Below are 26542 nucleotides of genomic sequence, written 5' to 3'. Positions count from 1 at the left end.
GGTCTAGGGTTTCTGGGATAATGGTGTTGATGTGAGCCATGACCAGCCTTTCAAAGCACTTCATGGCTACAGACGTCAGTGCTACGGGTCGGTAGTCATTTAGGCAGGTTATCTTAGTGTTCTTGGGCACGGGGACTATGATGGTCTGCTTGAAACATGTTGGTATTACAGACTCAGTCAGGGACATCTTGAAAATGTCAGTGTAGACACTTGCCAGTTGGTCAGCACATGCTCAGAGTACATGTCCTGGTAATCCGTCTGGCCCTGCGGCCTTGTGAATGTTGACCTGCTTAAAAGTCTTACTCACATCGGCTACGGAGAGCGTGATCAGATAGTCATCCGGAACAGCTGGTGCCCTCGTGCATGCTTCAGTGTTGCTTGCCTCGAAGCGAGCATAGAAGTGGTTTAGCTCGTCTGGTAGGCTTGTGTCACTGGGCAGCTCGTGGCAGTGCTTCCCTTTGTAGCCTGTAATAGTTTTCAAGCCCTGCCACATCCGACGAGCGTCAGAGCCGGTGTAGTACGATTCAATCTTAGTCCTGTATTGACTCTTTGCCTGTTTGATGGTTCGTCGGAGGGCATAGCGGGATTTCTTATAAGTGTCCGGGTTAGAGTCCCGCTCCTTGAAAGCGGCAGCTCTACCCTTTAGCTCAGTGCAGATGTTGCCTGTAATCCATGGCTTCTGGTTGGGGTATGTACGTACGGTCACTGTGGGGACAACGTCATCAATGCACTTATTGATGAAGCCAGTGACTGATGTGGGGTACTCCTCAATGCTATCTGAAGAATCCCGGAACATGTTCCAGTCTGTGCTAGCAAAACAGTCCTGTAGCTTAGCATCTGCGTCATCTGACCACTTTTTTATTAACCGAGTCACTGGTGCTTTCTGCTTTAGTTTTTGCTTATAAACAGGAATCAGGAGGATATAATTATGGTCAGATTTGCCAAATGGAAGGCAAGGGAGAGCTTTGTATGAGTCTCTGTGTGTGGAGTAAAGGTGGTCTAGAGTTTTTTTTCCTCTGGTTGCACATTTAACATGCTGGTAGAAATTAGGTAGAACGGATTTAAGTTTCCCTGCATTAAAGTCCCTGGCCACTAGGAGCGCTGCCTCTGGATGAGCGTTTTCCTGTTTACTTATGGCCTTATACAGCTCATTGAGTGCAATCTTAATGCCAGCATTGGTTTGTGGTGGTAAATAGACAGCTATGAAAAATATAGATGAAAAGTCTTGGTAAATAGTGTGGTCTACAGCTTATCATAAGGTACTCAACCACAGGCGAGCAAAACCTTGAGACTTCCTTAGTATTTGATTTTGTGCACCAGCTGTTGTTTACAAATATACACAGACAGCCACCCCTTGTCTTACCGGAGTCAGCCGTTCTATCCTGCCGATGTAGCGTATATCCCATCAGCTGTATGTTGTCCATGTCGTCGTTCAGCCACGACTCGGTGAAACATAAGATATTACAGTTTTTAATGTCCTGTTGGTAGGATAACCGTAATCGTAGGTCATCTAATTTATTTTCAAAAGATTGTACGTTGGCTAATAGGATTGATGGAAGAGGCAGTTTACTCGCTCGCCGTCGGATCCTTACAAGGCACCCTGACCTACGTCCACGATATCTCCATCGCTTTCTCCTGCGAATGACGGGGATTTGGGCCTTGTCGGGTGTCTGTAGGATATCCTTCGCGTCCGACTCGTTGAAGAAAAAATCTTTGTCCAATACGAGGTGAGTAATCGCTGTCCTGATATCCAGCTCTTTTTGGTTATAAGAGACGATGGCAGAAACATTATGTACAGAATAAATTACAAATAACGCGAAAAAACACATAATAGTACAATTTGTTAGAGGACTGTAAAATGGCAGCCATCTTCTCCGGCGCCATCTCTTAGCCTTGTACTCAAAATGGAAATGCAGGTCATGCGTGGACCGAAAAAGTGAATTTTTCCCATCTTCCATCTAGTTTGCCGTAAGCACTTTCCCTTCATATGTCCTTTCTATATGGATCAAATTAAATGTTTATGGCATGCCTTATGTAGCTTGGCTAAATTATCTGTTACCTCTCAAAATGGTTTCCTCCTGTATGCAGAAGAGTCTCCTAGTAGGAAAGACCAAGTCTAAACCCATTGAAACTCCATAGGCGAGAACAATTGTTAGCCTAGTTTTCATTTATTTCTCGATCAAACAGGTTTTTAGTGCAACAGAGTTTGTAGAGTAGTAATTGTACTGATAGTGTCTCTTCTTAATGGGGAGGGAGTGAATGACATTTTAAATGTCTTTATTCTTTTGAAACTTTTGTGAGTGTAATGTTTAATATACATTTTTGATTTCACATTTGTTTATTATTTATTTCACTTGCTTTGGCAATGTAAACATATGTTTCCCATGCCAATAAAGCCTCTTAAATTAAAAGAGCGAGAGGGAGCGAGGGAGAGAGAGTAAAAAGCCTGTAGCCAAGAGCGCTCCTGTACTGTGGTGCTGGGCTGGGGATTGTTTTGCTTAGGTTCTGCTCCCCACCGAGGCATACCGTACTGGGAATGCTGCAGCTTCAAAAGGATCGGCGACAGGCAGGCTTTCATTTCCCCCGTAAACCCCCCCACCCTACAATAAAAACATCCCCCAGACAGTGGCAGGAGAATACATTAGTGTCAGAGCTGCCATTCTTTTTTATCTTTAGACACAGGTTAGCTGTTTTGTTGAAGTACAGTGTTGCAACTCTTTATCAAGCCCTTATATCTTCTGGCTTTGTGACAATACTTACTGCTCCACATGTGGAATCTTGATTGCACATATACACGGTCACCAACAGTGCACACATGCATAATGAAGTCACGTCTCATAATAACACACCGGGTCACACAATGATATGCTTGGCGAAACAAGGATGTCACTGCAACAACAACCAGGACAACGCCCCTCACTGATTAGTGTTATCAAATCACTGGTTAATTGAATGACAGCTGGAAAATGACTAGGCAAAGTCAATTTGCCAGTATTTTTTAAAATTCCAAACCAAAATATTATGTTTATTACCATATCTACTCAATCTTATGACCCATGAGATCCAGGAACGGCTGAACTCTGAACACTCTTTGCGTCCGCGCTAAACTCAAAACAGCTGACCTCACATTCTATCAAAGCGAACGGCAGATGAACTGCATTGACTATTAGCCAGCCGTGTCAGCCTCAGAAAAGTAGCCTCAGTACAGTACAGTAACCCAGTGCACTGCTGTGGTGCGGAGCTGGGTGTGGGTGTGAGCACTGAGCAGCACCTTACCGTGATCTCTCCCCCTCTGACGGCCGACTCGGACTCTGTCCTTTCCTGTCACCTTCCTGTGCTCTATTCCAGCTGATCAGCCTCCTCCTGCTCTATACACTGCTGTCATTACCGCACCAAACTCAGGGGGACAGGCATAGACAGAGAGAAGAATGAGGGCGAGAGAGGAAGCCAAACTCTGCTGAGAGAGAGTGAGAGAATGGGGGAGGGATAGAGTGAGCGAAGGAGGCAGACCCCACCCCGGCTCTGTATGTGCCAAGAGATGGATTGTTAATGGACACTTGCGTTCAGAGACCAAGGCTAACCACTCCTCTCTCACTCCATCCTTTTCCTTTCCCTGGCCCTGCCGCCTTTCACTGGCATGCCAGTCCTCTCCTCTCTCCTTGGAGGACACCAGCTTGGGGCTGCAGCAGCTAGCTAACCACACACAAGCATTCATACGCAGACCCACTGCGGGTTGGCTCCCATCTAGCCTAAATGACTGGAGTTTAAAGAGCTCTGAGGAGAATGTCCTCAAAATAAAGTTTTACACACCATTCCAGAGTGTAGACAAGAGGTACTATTCTCAGCACTTAGTGACTTACAAGCATCAACATGCTGTTCTAACTCAGTTATTCTAATGGTGTTAGCGGGCTTGCCCCTAAATTACATTTTGGCCAAGTATTAGTGCTAATTTCACACATTGGGTGACAGATGGAAGGGCTTAAGTAATGTCAATGTACAGTGAAACAGATGGATCTACAGTACACACGATAGAGGGTCTTAGCAGCCTGGTGTCAAATAGTAGTGCACCGTAGTAGGGTACAACAGAAAATGATGCTAGGGAAAGGCATTTGAGAAGCAATTTTTAGAACACAAGTTGCACTAGAAAAAAATGTGCGCATTTATCTATATGCCAACAGTGCGCAACAATGCCTAATTTATCATAACCATTACAGATAACCAATCCTAATTGCTAAATTGACCCATATATACAGTGCCTTCAGAGAGTATTCACACCCCTTGACTTTTTCCATATGTGTTCCAGCCTGAAATTTAATGGATTAAATTGAGATTTGTCACTGGCCTACACACAATACCCCATAATGTCAAAGTGGTATTATGTTTTTAGACATTTTTAGAAATTAATAAACAATTTAAAGCTGAAATGTCTTGATCAATACGTATTCAACCCCTTTGTTATGGCAAAAAACAAAAGCTTAACAAGTTGCATGGACTGTGTGCAATAATAGTGTAGTGTATAACATGATTTTTGAATGACTACCTCATCACTGTACCCCACACATACAACTATCTGTAAGGTCCCTCAGTCGAGCAGTGAATTTCAAACAAAGTCAACCACAAAGACCAGGGAGGTTTTCCAAAGCCTCGCAAAGATGGGCACCCATTGGTAGATGGGTAAAAAAACAAAACATGAAGACATTGAATATCCCTTTGAGCATGGTGAAGTTATTAATTAGGCATACACTTTGGATGGTGCATCAATACACCCAGTCACTACAAAGAGACATGCGTTCTTCCTAACTCAGTAGCCGGAGAGAAAGGAAACCGCTCAGGGATTTCACCATGAGGCCAATGCTGACTTTAACACAGTTAGAGTTTAATAACTGTGATAGGAGAAAACTGAGGATGGATCAACAACATTGTAGTTTCTCCACAATATTAACTTAAATGACAAGGTGAAAAGGAAGCCTAACACAAAATACAAATATTCCAAAACATGCATCCTGTTTGCAATAAGGCACTAAAGTAAAACTGCAAAAAATGTGGCAAAGAAATTAACTTTATGTCCTGAATACAAAGTGTTATGTTGTGTTGGATTTGCCCCCAACATATCACTGAGTACCACTTCATATTTTCAAGCATGGTGGTGGCTGCATTATTACATTTTAGTCATTTAGCAGACGCTCTTATCCAGAGCGACTTACAGCTAAGTGAGTGCATACATTTTTCATACTGGCCCCCCGTGGGAATCGAACCCACAACCCTGGCGTTGCAAGCGCCATGCTCTACCAACTGAGCTACACGGGGCATTATGTTATGGGTGCGCTTGTCGGCAAGGACAAGGGACATTTTTTTATAGGATAAAAATAAACTGAATAGACCTAAGTAGGGCTGGGCGATATGGCCAAAATATCATAGTATTTTTTAATACATTTGATGGTATGACGGTATTTAATTTATTTTCAATAATAAAAGTTCTAAATTTGCTTTATGAGTGGTGCATGACCCAAGGTTTGCAACACATAAATTCTAAGTGATTTCAATGAGTCTTTCTCCATTGATTGTTTTATACTGTTCAATTCAACCAAAAATAACTGTCTGCATTTTCATCAATTTCTTCACTCATTTGAGGGCATTTCCATACTGCCATGTAGGGCTGCACAATATGGGCAAACAATTTAGGCATTATTTTTTATCAAATGTTGCAATTGCCATTTGACTTGTGATTTAGAGCAGAACATTTGGGTGAACTGTTGGAATCATGGAAATATGATTATTACATTTACATTTTACATTTTAGTCATTTAGCAGACGCTCTTATCCAGAGTGACTTACAGTTAGTGAGTGCATACATATTCTAATTCTATAGTTAGAATATAATGGTGGGCACTTCGAATACCGTGTTTGACATGACAACAAATGAAAATGCCAGTGAGGTGTTATTGTGACAGGGTAGGAACCAAGTGTTGACAAGTGTTTCCTAGGGGACCCTATAATCTTTGGCTACATTGAAATGTTCTCTCTTGGCTATTTCATGTAGCTAACATTCTTGCTTCGCCTATTCCTTTGATTTAGAAGACACTGTTGCACAAACATGCAGATGTAGGTCTACACAATCACTGGTATTATCAGGCTAGTTACGTTTGCTCTGACTTAGTACATTTATTAGCTAGCGATTAGCATTAGCGGCTAACAAGATTTAGGCCCAACTTACTAAGAAAAGACAAACGAGCTGTTTGCAGATGTAAGAAACAAACTAATAGTGTAATTGTAGAACGCTAGTGGATTTATATTAAGAAGCAAAGTGAAAACAGCATCGTTGTCATCAACTGGTGCATGTTCTGCACTGACCATGCAGAGACTGAACAGCAAGTGTCTCGTGGTCAAGGAGGAACACATGTGCTCCTTGAGTGACGGGGTGGGGTTAGGTTTGTGTGGAAAGCCATGCAGCATGGCGAGAGAGAGAGAGATGACTCAAGTAGCGAAGTAAACTATAAAAATGGACGTTACACACAGCTTATCACATTTAACAAACCAAATATTCAAATACCGTTATAGAAGGTAAAGTAATAACCCAAACCGGTCCATGCATAAATACTGGCATATCGTAAAATACGGTATACTGCCCAGCCCTAGAGCTAAGCACAGGCACAATCCTAGAGGAAAACCTGGTTCAGTCTGCTTTCCAACAGAAACTGGGAGACAAATTCACCTTTCAGTAGGACAATAACTTAAAAAACAAGGCCAAATATACACTGGAGTTGCTTACCAAGACGACATTGAATGTACCCGAGTGCCTAGTTACAGTTTGACTTAAATCGGCTTTAAAATCTATGGCAAGACTTGAAAATGGCTGTCTAGCAATGATCAACAACCAATTTGACAGAACTTAAATCATTTTTTAAAGAATAAATGTGCAAATATTGTATAATCCAGGTGTGTAAAGCTCTTAGAGACGCTGCCAAAAGGTGATTCTAACATGTATTGACTCAGGGGTTTAAGATTTCTTAACGTCTGTTCGAGTACTCATGCCCATTACCAAATGATGCAGGGGCATTTTTAGGGAGGGTATCCCTAAAGTGTGCATTATGAAGGGATGCGTGCCCCAAGAGAGAGATCAAAGCTGCGTGTCGTGCTTAAGGGGAGGAGGCGGGATGGATAACAGGGTGTATGTCGGGCGAGCACAGACACATCAGTGGGAGGGTCACAGCAGGATTAAAACAGAGCAATGTCCAGACACATTTTACATTTACATTTTAGTCATTTAGCAGACGATCTTATCCAGAGCGACTTACAGTTAGTGAGTGCATACATTTTCATACTGGCCCCCCGTGGGAAACGAACCCACAACCCTGGCGTTGCAAGCGCCATGCTCTACCAACTGAGCTACACAGCCCCCAAAGGATGAAAAGACCACAGACAATGGGGTTAATTGCCCGGGTCTCATGGCACAAAATGTTAGTTCTCTTTCCTCTGAAGCCCTTGGCAACTGTATCGAAACACACCAAGTACGAATTCCTTTGAGGTAAAATGACAATGAGTTCTGCTGTTAAATGGATAAGGGGGAGAGCAAAAAGCCACAAGTGTTGAAACTGAAGCATACATTTTTTACCACTATGTAGAGCAGTGCCCAGAGCACAAGCCTATCTTATTTCCATCAAACAGCCGCAAGGCATAACACGCATGCTTTTATACTGAACAAAAATATAAAACGCAACATGCAACAATTTCTAAGATTTTACTGAGTTACAGAAAATCAGTCAATTGAATGCAATTTTAATCTATGGATTTCACATGACTGGGAATACAGATATACATCTGTTAGTCACAGATACGTAAAAAAAAAAAAGGTAGGGGCGTGGATCAGAAAACCAGTAAGTATCTGATGTGACCACCATTTGCCTCAAGCAGCGAGACATCTCCTTCGCATAGAGTTGTCCCATTCCTCTTCAATGGCTTTACGAAGTTGCTGGATATTGGCGGGAACTGGAACACGCTGTCGTACACTTCGATCCAGAGCATCCCAAACATCCTCAATGGGTGACATGTCTGTTGAGTATGCAGGTCATGGAAGAACTGGGACCTTTTCAGCTTCCAGGAATTTTGTACAGATCCTTGCGACATTGGGCCATGCATTATCATGCTGAAACATGAGGTGATGGCGGCGGATGAACGACACGACAATGTGCCTCAGGATCTTGTCACGGTATCTCTGTGCATTGACATTTCCATTGATAAAATGCTAAATTGTGTTTGTTGTCTGTAGCTTATGCCTGCCCATACCATAACCCCACCAACACCATGGGGCACTCTGTTAACAACGTTAACATCAGCAAACCGCTCGCCCACACGACGCCATACGCTGTCTGCCATCTGCCCGGTATTTTCTAAAACGATGTTTGAATCAGCTTATGGTAGACAAATGAACATTCAATTCTTTGCCAACAGCTCTGGCGGACATTCCTGCAGTCAGCATGCCAATTGCACGCTCCCTCAACTTGAGACATCTGTGGCATTGTGTTGTGTGACAAAACTACACATTTTAGAGTGGCCTTTTATTGTCCCCCAGCACAAGGTGCACCTGTGTAATAATCATGCTGTTTAATCAGCTTCTTGATATGCCACACCTGTCAGGTGGATGGAATATATTGGCAAAGGAGAAATGCCCACTAAAAGGGATGTAAACAAATTTGTGCACATTTGAGAGAAATAAGCTTTTTGAGCGTATGGAACATTTCTGGAATCTTTTATTTCAGCTCATGAAACATGGGACCACCACTTTACATGTTGTGTTTATATTTCTTGTTCAGTGTATATTATCATTCACTCCACGAGTCAAAATAACCGTGGCTTGTCAGTGATGTAGGACGTGATTACATTTGAGACAGGATATTCCTGCTCTTTGAAAACTCCAAGACTAGTACCATCAGGTAGAATAACAAAACAGACCCCGCAGTGTGATTCAATGTACTTACATTTCAATAAACCAAACCTGCCAGAGACAACAGACCAATGTATGAGTTTCAGTCTGTGTCTCGCACATAAGGCACTGACTTATACAAACACACACAAAGCACAGTCTCAATGTTGGGATGCCTTACTTAAGTAATAGGGTGGGAGCTATAGGCGCCACTCTCAAGTGGGCTAAATTGGTTTTCCTGAGGAACAAGTCTAAACCAAACTTTGTGCCCCATCTGGGATTTAGCAGAGTTGCTATAGCAACAGGAAGTTCCCAGTTGTGCATGCAGCTCACACTTACCTCGGCAGTAACAAAGAAGGTCACAAGCAGCAAGGGTCTCAATGGCAAGAGAAAAGCCTGTTTGAATCAGTGTCCTCTAGAGTTCAGACAAACTCCACAGCATGGGGAGAGGTTAAGAGTGCAGAACCTCAGACTCAGTGGTGTGGAACAAATTGCTCTAATTAACGTGTTTTTGATATTAAAGGAGAATCATGTTATGAGATGCTGGAACAATTTTACTTGGACATTTAGGCAGATCTAATTTGTTGGTCAATGCCAGTAAAACTCAAATGATCTTCACTCAAGAATTTACTTTATCAAGACCTAGTAGCTTTACCCCATGTGAAAAATCTTGTATATGTGTACGGAGCCACCTAGGCCTAACGCAACCTCAATTCCCCTTGTTTGCATAGTAATCTCCTTTGTGGTCCATGAATTCCTCCCATAGTCGCCATCCCTGCGGCAGCAACTGTGAGACCAATGTTGCCTCCTCTACAATGACCTGCAGCCTGTGTATGCACAACAATACAGGGATCAATCACGGTCAGCTGCTGGGCTACTGTGTCCCACACTTAGTCCAACAGCCCAGCCATAACTGCCTCCCTCACATTACATTTGACATTTTAATCATTTAGCAGACACTCTTATCCAGAGCGACTTACAGGAGCATATAGGGTTAAGTGCCTTGCTCAAGGGCACAGACAGTGATTCAAACCAGAGACCTTTCGGTTACTGGCCCTTAACCTCTAGGCTACCTGTCGCTCTATACACTACAACAGCCTTTCTGGGTGGCTCTCATTTACAGGGCCCAGTTGACCCCTGAAAGACTTAGCAGTAGGGTATGTATGGTGGTTTGAAGGGAAAGATGACATCGAGATAGGAGTCCTAGAATTAGCTTTTTACTGAGAATCAATGAGACTCACTGGTTTAGATAGTGGCTATGTTCGAATACCCATACTAGCGTGCCACATACCTAAACTGCATACCATTTACTCATCGTCGCATACTATTGATCATGTACTGTTTAGTAAAAAGTATGCAGTATCCCACGGTCGCAACGCAATAGCGGCTCCTGATTGGCTGAGTAGGATTCAACGGATATGCATCGCATTAACCAGCCTGATAATAGCTCATTTCCAATTTGATACATTTCTCTAAACTGAACAGAACAGGAATGGAGTTCCAGGCCTACTCGGGCTGGTCATAGGAAGACTGGATTACATTTGACCTATACCTTAGTACACCATATAGCCCACCTCTCCTTTTTAAAAAAGGGACTGAAGACAAACAGATAATTCGGTTCCATTTCAAAATATCTATTAGTGAAAACAAAGTGCTGTAACATATAAATTAAATCAAATAGGCTAGTACACACACTCTTTTCAAATGTTCATATCAAAAGGCTATTGCACAGAAAAATAATGTGGACAGTCAGGTGCATAGCAAATTCAGAACCCCTGGACAACAACAAACTAAAGCACTGATCATTGGGAACGAGATCAGAATGACTGCTAAGGCTCGATCCATATATTCAATAATTCAACAGGTAGCCTAGCCTACACTACTAAACCTTTTTTCTTTTGCATACGTATTCGGACATGGCCAGTGTCTTTAAATGGAAGATGTAGGCCCCTAGACTAACTCCTGTCATTCCCATCAGCCGCCTGATCTAAACTGCATTCAGTTCATCTCCAGCCACACACACAGTGGCAGCCAACCATGCTTCTTTACCAACATTGCAGACACGGGACACCAGAGAATGAGGCAGTTAACTGCAATAATGATGTGCATCAAATGTGGCGTCCCGTGTCTGCAATGTTTTTCTATGATTTGCAAGGGAAAGCAGTTCTGTTGAGGGTGGGATAATCGGTGTACCCCCAGTCAGATGGTTAGGGCTAATGTTAGTCCCATCTACACATTCCATCAGAGAGAAAGGTCAAATAGACAGTAGTAAGTACACATGGGATAGAGCCTATTCCATGACATGATCACACAACGAGCCAAGGGGGTAAAGCAGAAACTCAAACATGTAGACACATGCTAAATAAAATTGTACTCATTCACGCACACATCCACAGACATGCACACATCCACACGCTACACCCACACACCCCACAATTGCTGCTAGCAGACTCTTATTGCTAATACTGCACAATTTAAACACTTGCCCCCCCAATCCCCCCTTTCTCTGATACATGTGTAAATATTGGACTAATGCTAAAATGTTTATTCTATTCTACTGAGCCATTTACTTTGTTCATATTCTTATATTTTATTATTGCTTATTGTTGTTGCATTGTCAAGAAGGAACCTGCTAGTAAGCATTTAGTTGGACAGTGTATACCACGCTTATCCTGTACATACGACTAATACAATTAAGCAATAAGGCCCGAGGTATATGGCCAATATACCACGGCTAAGGGCTGTTCTTGGCCGTGGTATATTGGCCATATACCACAAACCTCAAAGGTGCATTATTGCTATTATAACGTAATTAGAAGAATAAAACATTGTTTTTTTTGTCATACACATGGTATACGGTCTGAAATAACACGGCTTTCAGACAAATCAGCATTCAGGGCTCGAACCACCCAGTTTATAACTTGAAATATAGCATTGCGTGAGTACGATTTTTCCTTTCTTCCTCAGACTTTCTTCTTCCCAGAGATAATAATAAGCTCTTGGCTGCAGCACGGCTGTTTCGCTGTGGCGAGGTGCCGAGATCCAGAATCAGGGCATATCACTTAACCCCAGTGTCACGTTGCAGTACATACTGTAAATCCAGCAATACAGTGTGGATGACAGGACCGCTTTTGTTAATGGTTCCCTCCTCTTGGAGGCTGTTCACCTGTTGCAGCTGCATCTGATCCAGGAAAGGAAGGACTCCAATCCCAATATCACAATGTAGAAGACACAGCCCCACAGTGATAGCAGGTTGATATTAGCACACTTCCTGTCCTCTGGGTTTCCCCTATGCCCCGTGGAGCATCTGTGTCCCTGTGGCTAAGTATCTGACTAAACTCAGACATAGATGCTCCCACTGCAGGGACTCCAGCACCCCAGAGCACCAACCCCAGTCCAGAAAAATAGAGGCTATTAAGCCCTTCATGATGTGCTAAACTTGAATGATTACTTTTTTTGTGGGATCTCATCTAAAAGAAAGGGAACACTGTCACAACCTTGCTGTCATATGAAGGCACATGAAATGAAGAATCTGAGAAGATATGCAGTTTCTGCAGGAAAACTTAAGTGTAATATGGTTTTATTAAATATAAATGAGCCTATCAAATTTCCAAACATTTTGTAAACCCTTGCTGCCAAAAGATTTAGCATTCCAGTCAGATAACAGCTTGCCTTGATACATTCCTCTAGTATAGATGACACAAAAACATAAACATAGCTGGTTGTAAGGGCGAGGTATCCTACACTATAGGGGCAATATCGTACAGATGAATCAAAACCCAAATAACAACCGTTTAAATCCAGACAGCTGTTGAGTCTGGGGGAGATGTTATGGATTACAGTCTGGGGTCTGACTGAAGGACTGGTGATGTCATATTCACAGGAGGGCATGGGGCCAGCCCTGGAGTGGACCTCCTGAGGGAACACATCTGGGTTCTAGAGCACTGACCGCGTTCCACAGAGAACTCCCACCCACCAACAACGGACTGGAGGAGCCAACTCTGGGCTGGACCCCTAAAATGTCAGCTCTCCGAACCAAAGAGAGCGGCATGATGATGTAGCCGGGATAAACTAGGGTGGATCTAATCTCTAATCTAATGAATGCGGACTCAACCCTAATAGAGAAGCTCTTACTTACAGCCTCAAGGGAGAACAGACTCATGTTGAAACAATTACAAAATGTATTTGTTTTTCTATAGATTAGAACATAGCCCTGGGGCATAGCCTTTACCATATGTGCTGAGGCTATTTTCCCAACAAGTGGTTGGTGTATGGTATTTAAGGGGTCATCTTTTGAGTAAAAACATGTTGTGTTAATGATCACCTAAGAAAAACAAACCATGGCCTAATCCTTGTGTCCACAGTGCCATCCATCTGTCGCACTCAGCGAGACAGAATATTTTTTGGGTATCAAAATACTCAATATTCAAATTCACCCCTTTCACATTAAATCGAGGATTACACAAACACAGTATTTAAACCCTGATTTGTGTTGCACTGCAAGCCAGCCGTGTGACGAAATGATTCATTGGCTATCTACGACACCAACCTAATTATAAACAAACTAAAACCTGAATGAGAGGGTTGTTTTCATCCACCAGAGTATGAGCAATGACCTGCACAGTGAATAACTGAAGTAGGTACACAGGTTTTACATAAATTAACATACAAAACACATCCCTATTGTATAATTTGGCCGAGGGCAAGCGTCCAAGTTCATGTCCCATATCTATGCATTTATGGCTGAAGGGGAACCAAAGATGTCATCCATATCCCTTCCCTGCCACTGACAGGTCAAAATTGTGTCATAATGGAGGGACATTCATGTGGAGAGAGCTCCAGTGTGCTGTGTTTAAACAGTAAGAGCCTGACTGCTCCCTAGAAGACCACCCCTTACCCCTTTATTCGCTCTGAATGGCTAAGTGTTCCAAATCTGATACAACAATAAGTCATAACTGCCCATTGTCCCGCTCTAAATTCCCTTATTCAGCTCCCATTAGTACAGTGAGGTGCGGAGACGGGTGCTCCCAAGGGGTCACGTGGTTCCACATGCAGGGCCTATCTCAGCACAGGTGCATGGAGGTTCCCATGGAAATACATTGCAGGTAGGGAAGGGCGATATACTGAATTCGTTTGATTAATTTGAATGCATGATTTTTCAAATGCCTGTATCACAGAATCAAGGTTTTTTGTATTTTTCATTTTTATGAGCGTTTATGTCTGCTTGTTCTTATGTTGTATTTTTGGCCTCGTCTCGTTCGCTCCTTCTGTGCATCTTCCCATTTACACCAGAGATCTACATATAATGACGAGATGGTCATGTCTCCGCCCTAACAATGGGAGTTGTTGTCCCAAAGGCGGAAAGGCAGGTGACAAGCTTATTTTGAACCTAAGCGCATAGAAACACATTGGGCTTATTTTGGCGAGAGTGAAACCTCTCACGTCGCCTCTTTCTCCCAAGCCCCTCCCCCTACCATTCACAAAGTTGAGATAACTTCTTCCTCTCTGACAAACGGTTTCAACTCGCTATTTGCATTTGAGGTTTGGTCCAACAGAATCGGTAATATGGACACCGAAACACATGGAGACATTATTTTACTGTAATAGAGGAGAAGTTAACCCCGTTTATGTTTCAACTCCTCAAATTTCGAGCAGAGCAGACACTACTAAAACGGATGTACCAATGAACATTTGTGCTGGAAAATGAACGCTCAGTTTGTTGCACGCGCATTACGGTACCATGTATCGCTAGCAGCATTTTAGTCAAATAAAGATTGTTATACTAGCTGTTTAGTCTGTTTTATAAATGTGCAATAAGCATAAAACAATTATATAAAGGAATTGGCAACTCGTTCTAATTCTGAGAAATAAGGTAGGCCACTTGATTTCAAGCACGCTGTTCAAACAGTTGGAGACGGACATAAGGTTGTGTTCATCACAATTCAACTGTTTTGCCTTGTTAGCTGAATTCAGAGCTTGTGAAATTATACCTAGATCCAAGTTGGCTAAACTTAAAATATAAATATTAGCTGGCTACTCACTAGCATGTGGGCTTGTGCTTGAGAGATTGTTTATGAGACCGGTGTAAGTTTTCTATAATGCCTGCTACAATATTAGTGAATGTGCATTCTGGTTAAATATGTAACAAAAACAGATCAGTGATAATTGCAAAAAAAGCAGGTACAACTATTTTGATTAAATTATTATCAAGTCTTATGGTTGTGGAAAGCCTATATTCAGCCTAGGTATAATTATTGCTGACTGTTTAAAAAGGCAGTGTATTTTACCTTTAAAAATTGTACAACAAAGCTTATTTAGAGAAAACAAAAAATATAAATAATAATTGAGGTATACAGTCCCAATCAAAAGTTTGGACACACCTACTCATTCAAGGGTTTTTCTTCATTTGTTTTACTATTTTCTACATTGTAGAATAATAGTGAAGACATCAAAACTATGAAATAACACATATGGAATCATGTAGTAACCAAAAAAAGTGTTAAACAAATCAGAATATATTTTATATTTGAGATTCTTCAAAGTAGCCACCCTTTGCCTTGATGACAGCTTTGCACACTCTTGCAAAGAGTGGCTATTTGAAGAATCTCAAATATAAAAAAATATATTTTGATTTGTTTAACACTTTTTTGGTTACTACATGATCCCATGTGTTATTTCGTAGTTTTGATGTCTTCACTATTATTCTACAATGTAGAAAATAGTACAAATAAAGAAAAACCCTTGAATGAGGGTTCAAGTTTAGTTTAAGAACAAAGGAATTTTCTTGCATCCGTTTTGAATGGTATCTAAACTGTTTATTCATGAGCACAATCTTTGTGACAATATTACAGGCCCACAAGGCACTTTTTTTTCAACTGAAAGACGATGCCCACAACTGACCGATGATGTTGCACAACGATTAAAGTCATTAAGGTATCATTTTAGTCAAAGTATGATACATTTGGGCTTGAAGTGGGAAGTCCGAAGTGGGAATTTTTTCTGTGGCAATGCCGTGTTTCCCCGATGATAGGACGTGCTAATACTTTTCAGTCTGTTTATATTCAGGAATGGGTTTTATTTGAATGTTACCACCCACCAGCATAACATTGCTTATAAATCAAAAAAACCTGCAAAGATCTTCCTCTTCGCAAGTCACGACTGAGCAAAACAGCTTTTTGCCATGGCCTATACTTGGCCACCTGAGCCATGGAGCAAATTAAAATAGGGGGTGCTTTTTGCACCTCCAGGTGTTTTTTTTAATACATTTTTTTATGTACATTATCCATTGGATAATTTGTCAATGTTCACTTACTTTTTTGGGGTAGTCTGTATAACAAAAAATCTCTACACGCACACAGAGACAACTGTGGGAAGCATTGGCGTCAACATGGGCCAGCATCCCTGTGGAACGCTTACGACGAATTGAGGTTGTACTGAGGGCAAAAGGGGATGCTACTCAATATTAGGAAGGTGTTCCTAATGTTTTGTACACTGTGTGTAATACATCTCTATATACACACACACAGTACAAACATTAAGAACACCTTCCTAATATTGAGGTGCACCGCCACCTCCCAAAAGTCATGTAGCCTACCATTAAACCTCCCCTGTGAGAACCATGAGCACAGGCTGACTTGGCTTTGCTGTACCGCAGCCGAAGCCTGCCAGCAGCCTGCCTACCAAAAGGTTGCACAGTGTCCATTACGATGTAGAAAAATGCATGTCTCTCATGGAAGATGCCAAAACTTTGGAGATAACAATAGATGGTGAAGTCAAATATACTGGTTTCCATCTGTAGCAAAGTTTTCCCTATTATGCTTATAACAAACCCAGGTCCAGAACCAGCCTAGCCAGCTGGCCAATCTTCGGAATATGGCGTAGCTAAAAGAAACCAGCCACAACAGATATTAGCTAGCTAGATAAGGTTTGCAAGATGGATGCTAAGGTTAGCATGCTAGCTAGCTACGCGGTCTGTTCTCCACTCCATGTGGAAATCACCAGGACTTTCTTTCCCACCACCAATTCGTGAAATATGTATAAGTAGCCTGCATCATTCTTCGGAGTGGAACCTAAACAAGCATTTCCGCTCTAGGGCGGAATGATGTCGAAATAGGGGTGCCATTGCCCTCTGGTGGTCACCTTTAAAAATGTTTGTTATTTTCTTCTTTTTTCCCCCCCACATAATATTTTCTAGGCTAGCTTTTTCTTCTCTTCTAGTTTGTCAGCCTACTACAGTAATGATATGCATCAATTAAATCAAGTGTTAAGACTTGTTCTTGGCTCTGATGACAGTAAATCACCTATCAGAACATTTTCCCATGACCTGTTTTAATATACACTTAGCTCATCACCAGGTGTCCTTGGGGAACCTCCCTGATTTTTGGCAAGACACAGCACTCGTAAGACTTGTTAGATAAAGTGTGTGACTGCATGTGAGAGTGGAGAGAACAGCAGAAGTGCAGCAGCCTGTTCTGCCAGGCCAACTCCATGTTTATTTTAAAGAGAAGGAACCGTCTGCGCCTCCTACAAGCGGCCCCAAACAGCCCTGTGACCTTTGCACCCGCAGAGCAGGCCCAGGGTAAGAGGAAGTCTGACGTGGTCACACTACATCCTTCCTATTCAGACCATTTCCTCTGTCTCCTCTGCTAATACCCATCCCTCTTCCCTTTATCTCTCCCTCTCTAGCATGAACAAGGGCCTTTTTGTCTCACTAAAAGGGTATGAAAACAAGAACTATGCAAAGAACCTCCTCCATTACTGTGTGATTTACTTTGATTATTTGATCAGCTCAAAACAGCGCCAACAATGGCTTATGGGAAGCCCAAGCTGTGTTTACCTTGTGAAGGAAAATCAAAGCTTTATCTTTTGACATGCAAGCTCACATCTCCAAACTACACAAACAAAAATCCTTTAGCAGCTTAATCAAGCTCCTTAGAACAATCAATTCAGCTCAATCCCTTGGGTAATGAGAGCAGTCAAGCACTTCCTTCTATTTCTCTTTAGCTGCGGCTGAGAACGAGAGCTGTCCAAAAGAGATGATTAGGGGGTATAGCCTCCTCAGTTTACTAAAGCGATCTCCTAATAGTGGATTATAGACCTTGAGGATCCCTCAGTTTGTAGTGTTAGAAGAAACAACAAGGGGCTGTGAACACGACTCCAATTAGTATTCCACGGTGGGGACAGGCACTTTTCAGGCAGCCAGAGAGGACCCTCGGAAGGACAAAGGCTTTGAGGTGATCACTGGCATCACCCTACAGAGGCGGAAATAAGTAGCGCAAAACATTTTCCTGATGGAAAAGTGGGAAGCGACAGGGCATTCTTGATTTTCCAGTGCTGCTGCCCAGTAACCAGAAATGAGGAGCTGCACTGCCTACATTGTTTATACAGCTTGGGGTTTTATCATTGCTCCGCCATCCTGCAGGACACACTGATATGTAGGCTGGGGCAAGCAAAGAGAGATCCATGTACCCAGCTCCTCAGGACTACCGTGCAGAAGCACGAGATTGAACTTCACTCAACTTTCTAGAGTTTTCCCCTTTAGTTAACACTATCAACATTTCCCTTTACTGTGGGAATTGTGATTGAATCAACGCAATATTAGCCACTTTCAATGCAACATCCCGAAACAAAACTAACTATGCAAGAGATTTTGTTGTAGGCAGAACGTATCGGAGTAGGATTCTATTGCATTGACAGGCACGACTCAGGCCCATTCAACCGGTGCGCCATAACCAATCAGAGCAGCAGTAGGCCTATATGCAAATAGACCATTGCCATATATGGATCTGTCATTCACTTTGAACTGGACATTTTTTTACTGCATGAGCGGTCGTGAGTAGATGTGTTTGCTTCGAGATCAAAGCGAGAGCTACATGTAGTGACGTGTGCACATTTGTTCATATCCTTTGCCAGTTAGTGAGTTATTAAACCAGTTATAGATAATTTGTAGTCAGCAATGGGGGCGTGATTGCTTCCTACATGAGCACAAAACATGTGCATTTCTAGACATCTTTGGAAATAGTCAGGTAAAGAGCTTTTTTTGTCTTAAAAAGAGGCAGTGTTGTATTTTGAGACAGGCTTGAACAAGTAGCCAAAAGGCAGAGGGTAGCATAATTTGTCTAATTCTCTGTAATAAATGGTATGGGAATAATTATGCATTTTATTTGGTAGGCCTACATTATGATCAAATAGCCGCAGTAGCCTACTTGACCACTGTTAAAACTAACTTAAAAACAGGTACAGCCTCCATGTTCACAGTAAACAAGCGCATGACGTTGCACAGAATTTTCAAAGTTCAATTTGCGCTCAGCAGACCTGAAATCTGTTCAGTGATGAAAAAATGTTGAGGGAACATTGCCTCTAGCGTATGTACAGAGGGCTTCAGAAGAGTACAGGGGGTGAAGAACACACATGCCTCTGACTTCACTAGTTGTGTAATTAAGCTGCATTTCACTAAACTAATATATTACATATGTTTACCCATCTTTGAAACCTACAGCAAATATATCACCATTCTATGTAGTACATCAAACAGCTCCTTGTGCTTCTAGACAGAACATTGAAAGATACTCAGGGACTTTTCTGTTGAAAGCAATAGTGTATAAGAAATTAACCCCAAAACAATTGGAAAAACTATCCGAAATGAAAGCTTCTGTTTAGGGATGTGACAAATTGTCAATTTTTCCTAAACGTTTAAAACTGCCATTTTTCAAATGGTTTTCCATTAAAACTATAAGAAAATGTCATACAATTTCACATGAATTCACAATGCACTGCGCTGTTGCCAGCAACTGTTTGGGTCTCACGGTGCGTCCCTTTCAGATGGTTAAGCATTGCACCTGTACTACCATTACTGTACCTCAATTCCAGCTCGCAAAGTATGCAGTTCCTTCTCATTTACATTGAACATTAATATAAACGCTACATTTAGTGGTGGTTTCATGACCTTAAATAAAAGATCCCAGAAATGTTACATACGCACAAAAAGCTTGTCTCATTTTTGGAACAAATTTGTTTATATCCCGGTTAGTGAGCATTTGTCTTTTGCCAAGATAATCCACCCACCTGAAAGGTGTGGCATATTGAGAAGCTGATTAAACAGCATGATCATTACACAGGTGCACCTTGTGCTGGGGACAATAAAAGGCCATTCTAAAATGTCTTGTTGTCACACAACACAATGCCAGAGGTCTCAAGTTGAGGGAGCATGCAATTGGCATGCTGACTGCAGGAATGTCCCCCAGAGCTGTTGCCAGATCATTTAATTTTCATTTATCTACTATAAGCTGCCTCCAACGTTGTTTTTGAGAATTTGGCAGTACGTCCAACCGGCCTCACAACTGCGGACCACGTGTAACCACGCCAGCCCAGGACCTCCACATCCGGCTTCTTCACCTGCGGGATCGTCTGAGACCAGCCAGCTGATTAAACTGTATTTGCACAACCGAATAAATTTTGCACAAACTGTCAGAAACCGTCTCAGGGAAGCTCATCTGCGTGCTCGTCGTCCTCACCAGGGTCTTGACCTGACTGCAGTACGGAGTCGTAACAGCCTTCAGTGGGCAAATTCTCACCTTCGATGGCCACTGGCACGCTGGAGAAGTGCTCTTCACGGATGAATCCCGGTTTCAACTGTACCGGGCAGATGGTGTATGGCGTCGTGTGGGCAAGCGGTTTGCTGATGTCAGCGTTGTGAACAGAGTGCCCTATGGTGACAATGGGGTTATGGTATGGGCAGACAACGAACACAATTGCATGTTATCGATGGCAGTTTGAATGCACAGAGATACCGTGACGAGACCCTGAGGCACATTGTCGTGCCATTCATCCTCCGCCATCACCTCATGTTTCAGCATGATAATGCACGGGATGCTCTGGATCAACGTTTAAGACAGCACGTTCCAGTTCCCGCCAATATCAAGCAACTTGGCACAGCCATTGGAGGAGTGGGACAACATTCTGCAGGCCACAATCAACAGCCTGATCAACTCTATGCAAAGGAGATGTGTCTCGCTGCATGAGGGAAAATGGTGGTCACACTTGATACTGACTAGTTCTGATCCACTGCCCTTTATTATTTTTTTTTTAAGGTATCGGTGACCAATAGATGCATATCTGTATTCCCAGTCATGTGAAATCCATAGATTAGGGACTAATTTATTTATTTCAAATCGACTGATTTCCTTATATGAACTAACTCACTAAAATCTTAGAAATTGTTGCATGTTGAGTTTATATTTTTGTTCAGTGTAACTTCTCAAAGTATTCCCATACTGCTGTCGCTTGCCTTTCTCTGTAATTTTTCCAACTGTTAACGATGATGACGTAGTGGTGGAGAGTCGACTCCAAAATAATTGAGTCGACTCTCCACGTTTACTCCCGGAGTCAACTCCCATTTCTGAGTGTCAAGATTTGATTCCGCTAGGATTCGAGTCAAGATTCAGTATGTTTGGAATGGAGGAGACTGATTAGTTGCCATACTTCCGAGAACACAAACACTCTTTCATAGCAAGCTACCGAAGGACAGAGAGAGAGGGGAGGGGCACAGTATAGGCAGGTCGGCCACCAGGCAGACTGAGTAAGAATAGTGCACTAGGCCTATCTATCGGCAATCAAAAGCTGCATCTTCTTCCTCCTATCCACTTCAAAGCAGGACACTTGCTGGGAGATGGCAGACTCCCCTTTTCCTCAGTAATGATACATTTGTATTTCTTGTGCCATTCAAAGTGCTGATAGTGCTGCTTCTGAGATAAGGTACAGTGCAATCGGAAAGCATTCAGACCCCTTGACTTTTTCCACATTTTGTTATGTTACAGCCTTATTCTAAAATGAATTACATTGTTTTTTCCCCTCTTAATCTACACACAATACCGCATAATGAAAAAGCAAAAACGGGTTTAGACATTTTTGCAAATGTATTAAAAATAAACAGAAATATCACATTTACAAAATTATTCAGACCCTTTACTCAGTACTTTGTTGAAGCACCTTTGGCAGCGATTACAGTCTTGAGTCGTCTTGTGTATGACACTACAAGCTTGGCACACCTGTATTTGGGGAGTTCTTCCCATTGTTCTCTGCAGATCCTTTCAAGCTCTGTCAGGTTGCATGGGAAACGTCGCTGCACAGCTATTTTCAGATCTCTCCAGAGATGTTCAATCCGGTTCAAGGACATTGAGACTTGTCCCGAAGCCACTCCTGCGTTGTCTTGGCTGTGTGCTTAGGGTCGTTGTCCTGTTGGAAGGTGAGCCTTCGCCCCAGTCTGAGGTCCTGAGCAGGTTTTCATCAAGGATCTCTGTACCTTGCTCCGTTCATCTTTCCTTCGATCCTAACTAGTCTCCCAGTCCCTGCCGCTGAAAAACCCACCATGCGTCACCGTAAGAATGGTGCCAGGTTTCCTCCAGACGGGATGCTTGGCATTCAGGCCAAATAGATCAAGCTTGGTTTCATCAGATCAGAGAATCTTGTTTCTCATGGTCTGAGAGTCTTTAGGTGCTTTTTGGCAAACTCCAAGTGGGCTGTCATATGCCTTTTACTGAGGAGTGGCTTCCATCTGGCCACTCTACCATAAAGGCCTGATTGATGGAGTGCTGCAGAGATGGTTGTCCTTCTGGAAGGTTCTCCCATCTCCACAGAGGAACTCTGGAGCTCTGTCAGAGTGACCATCAGGTTCTTGGTCACCTCCCTGAACAAGGCCCTTCTCCCCCGATTTCTCTGTTTGGCCGGGCGGCCAGCTCTAGGAAGATTCTTGGTGATTCCAAACTTCTTCCATTTAAAAATGATGGAGGCCACTGTGTTCTTGGGGACCTTCAATGCTGCATAATTTTTTTTGATACCCTTCCACAGATCTGTGCCTCGACCCAATCTTGTCTTGGAGCTCTACGGACAATTCCTTCGACCTCATGGCTTGGTTTTTGCTCTGACATGGACTGTCAACTGTGGGACCTTATATAGACCGGTGTGTGCCTTTCCAAATCATGTCCAATCAATTTAATGTACCACAGGTGGACTCCAATCAAGTTGTAGAAACATCTCAAGGATGATAAATGGAAACCGGATGCACCTGAGCTCAATTTCGAGTGTCATTGCAAAGGGTCTGAATACTTTTTTTTTTTGTGCAAAATTAGTCATTAATTAGTCATTATGGGGTAGTGTGTAGATTTTTTATTTCACCTTTATTTAACCAGGTAAGCCAGTTGAGAACAAGTTCTCATTTACAACTGCGACCTGGCCAAGATAAAGCAAAGCAGTGCGATAAAAACAACAGTTTCATATGGGGTAAAACAAAACATAAAGTCAAAAATACAACAGAAAATATATATACAGTGTGTGCAAATGTAGCAAGTTATGGAGGTAAGGCAATAAATAGGCTATAGTGCAAAATAATTACAATTAGTATTAACATTGGAATGATAGATGTGCAAAAGAGATACTGGGGTGCAAATTAGCAAAATAAATAACAATATGGGGATGAGGTAGTTGGGTGGGCTAATTTCAGATGGGCTGTGTACAGGTACAGTGATCGGTAAGCTGCTCTGACAACTGATGCTTAAAGTTAGTGAGGGAGATAAGTCTACAGCTTCAGCTGGATGAGGGGAAAAAGTAATTGAATTCATTTTAGAATAAGGCTGTAACGTAAAATGTTGAAAAAGTCAAGGGGTCTGAATACTTTCCAAATACACTGTTTATAGAGACATGGTGGCTTACTACTTGAGCAAGTCATGGTTGACTTTTGTTTAGCTCTACCAATGAATGAAGCTTGTTGCAAACAAGTTTGGTTGGGAGGATTGTGTAGAGCTTTGAAGGCAACTGAATCAAAAGCCTTGTGTCAGATTGTAAAGGTCATCTTTGAAAAATGCTTGATATGAAACTGTCTGAGAATCAGAGTTGTTGTTCCAGAGGCTTGTAATATTTAATTGTTGCGCCATTCCATAGGAGCCTAAACCATTGTGACAATCCCTGTGGAAAAACAGTGGCCATGGCAGGATGTCGGGAACACAGGACTCTAAAAAGGTCAGTTAAGAGGACTACACACGATGTAAAAATGTAATTCATGCTAAGGTACACCTCAGATAAGAAGAAACAAGTTCCTAGGCATCCTTAGGCACTGAATCAAGGAAAGGGGACACGTGCCACCTGACATACTATTTTGTTGCAACTCTAAAAGAGATAACATGAGCCGTTGCCTGAAGTAGGCTAATGAGTACCCTATGCTGCAGCTTTTCCTGCTCACCCTCCTATACTCCAGAGATGTTTCTCAACCAGATATTTTGCCTTCAGTCTCCTCAACCCCTAAAGCTAATGGAACATGAGCCATGGACTAACCCCAAACCAAAGTCTAAGCAAAATCCTTACTGCATGATTCCAGTTCAACTTTCCATGAACCACAAACGTAGTGCTGCATATGCTCAGACAGTTGTCCAAGAAAGCAATCTCAAGGCTGCAAAATAATAGGCCAGGGTTATTTAATAGCAATGCAGTGCTCAGCAAGCACAGCACCAGATAGCCTGCTTGAGAAGTTCTACCCCTACATTTTTCATCAGGCATGGCCCAAAAGCCCCAGGAACAAACCCCAGGATAGGTTGCACCATAATTTCCCATCGAAAGGTTTAACATCAATAGGAGTACCATAGCTCTTGAACTACGTGCAAAAGGAACATTGCCTTATAGTAAATGTATTATCCTGCTACCAATAGGCTAATGCAGAACATTTTGGATATTAGTTTACCAAGTTGCCAAAACTCAAGTAACGAGCAAATCTACTGAACTCTGTGACAGGGCACCATCAAGCAGCTTCACACAATAACTCACTGTTCCATGAACGGTCATGCTAGCCACTGTCTATAATTAGGAGATAAGCAACCCCCCAAATGTCTCATTAGGACGTCTGACAAGCCACAATAAGGCACTGTTTTCACTTTCATCCTCTCCAACAAGTGAACTTGCAAGTGGAACTATTGATGAGTAATGAAGCATGACTTAGTAATGCATCTTTTATGATATATACCTCAAATGTATATTATTAACTTATTCTAAAAGATGTTTAGGCCTAATGCCTGCTGGCATTATAGACCACCCTTCAACATTCTCCTCCTGTAAACGGGCAAAGTTTTACAACCCCCGAAAACATCTAAGGATGTCTAAGGACCCAGCAAATGGAGGCAGGGGGAAAATCTATTCAAGAAAGTAAATATATTTTTACAATGATAAAAAAGGATTATTAGCTAGGTAGGTAGCTAGCTAGCTTGCTACAGTAAGTTTGTGTGCAGGCTAACTCAAATGAGCTGCTAACGTAATGTTAGGTAGCTAGCTAACTTTACATACTGTATAGCCATTGAATTAAATATCACCAGCTAGCAAACTTCATATTAGCTAGCTCGATGTATGTATCAATGTAAATTAAAACAAACTAGAAATGCATTTGTAGCTAGCTACGACAAAGTTTAATGTGTTAAATTAGTTAAGACGCTACCATTGATGCATTACTAACCGTAAGTCGCTCTGGATAAGAGCGTCTGCTAAATGACAAAAATGTAAATGTTAAATGTCCGGCTTTATGTGACGTTCCATAATGCCAGAAGTAAATCCTTGGTAATGCCTGACTCCTGAACCCAAGTGTTTGACACTTTACGATCAAACTTTTATCAATGTACCAATTTGATGAAAAACTTGATTTTCACTTTTCAGGACCTTTAAAACTCAAAGCATTACTCTGCTTTTCTCTTAAAAGAAAAATCCACCCAAAACCACTCATTCACGGTGTTAAATAACACTGAGAATATTTTTTGTTTACAAATGTTTCATTTTGGCATCCAGCACACACTGGACGCTCTGGCCGAGGAGTACAGTTGATCTGAGCGTTCTGACCTTACAACTGCAGTCAAGCACCCAAGCTAACGTTGGCTAGCTTGCTAGCTACTGCCAGACACAAAATGACAGAACACCTCACTAACCATTTTACTTGCCCTAGAAGAGATGGTTAGGCTGTTTTCATGTTATCCATAGCGTTGGTGACCAACTGCTGCTGGACAATTTCAATCGAGAAAAGACATCCTCTCGAGTTATGACATCGACCAGTATTGAAATCTGACATGTATGAGACGTTTTCGCGATCTAAAGTTCGTATTCCTATTAGCCTCTTAAGGATCGGACCAATCAATTTTCGCCTAAAATGACATACCCAAATCTAACTGCCTGTAGCTCAGGACCTGAAGCAAGGATATGCATATTCTTGATACCATTTGAAAGGAAACACTTGGAAGTTTGTGGAAATGTGAAATTAATGTAGGAGAATATAACACATTAGATCTGGTAAAAGATAATACAAACTAAAAAAAAAAAACATGCGTTTTCTATTTATTTTTTTGTTCCATCATCTTTGAAATGCAAGAGAAATGCCACACTATAATATTACAGTTTAGGCGCAATATAGATTTTGGCCACTAGAAGGCAGCAGTGTGTGCAAAGTTTCAGATTGATCCAGTGAAGCAGACAGCAGGGGTTCAAACTGTTGAACCCAGTTCCTACATTTGAATATAAAAATGGATTTTAACAAAACTATGCTACATTTTATCTCTGGGACCCTTATGATGACAAATCAGAGCAAGATTACTGAATGTAAGT

The 26542-nt window shown here is 42.0% G+C and overlaps 1 protein-coding gene across 20 annotated transcripts in view; it reads right to left on the bottom strand.

Annotated features, from left to right (window-relative positions):
• Positions 1-26542, bottom strand: part of LOC121548972 (protein 4.1) — an 89355-nt gene that overhangs the window by 55261 nt on the left and 7552 nt on the right. Inside the window, exon 1 of one of the 20 annotated variants that reach the window (XM_041860685.2) lies at positions 3277-3522. The exons of the other annotated variants lie outside the window; for them this stretch is intronic. The gene's annotated coding sequence lies outside the window, so the exon portion shown is untranslated. Of the gene's footprint in view, positions 1-3276; positions 3523-26542 lie in introns of those variants that run through there. 20 annotated transcript variants of the gene reach the window in all.

Source organism: Coregonus clupeaformis, chromosome 33, assembly GCF_020615455.1.
Source record: "Coregonus clupeaformis isolate EN_2021a chromosome 33, ASM2061545v1, whole genome shotgun sequence".
Lineage (NCBI taxonomy): Eukaryota > Metazoa > Chordata > Actinopteri > Salmoniformes > Salmonidae > Coregonus > Coregonus clupeaformis.
Note: the sequence above shows the minus strand (reverse complement) of the source record. Positions and strands in the feature narration are given on the sequence as shown.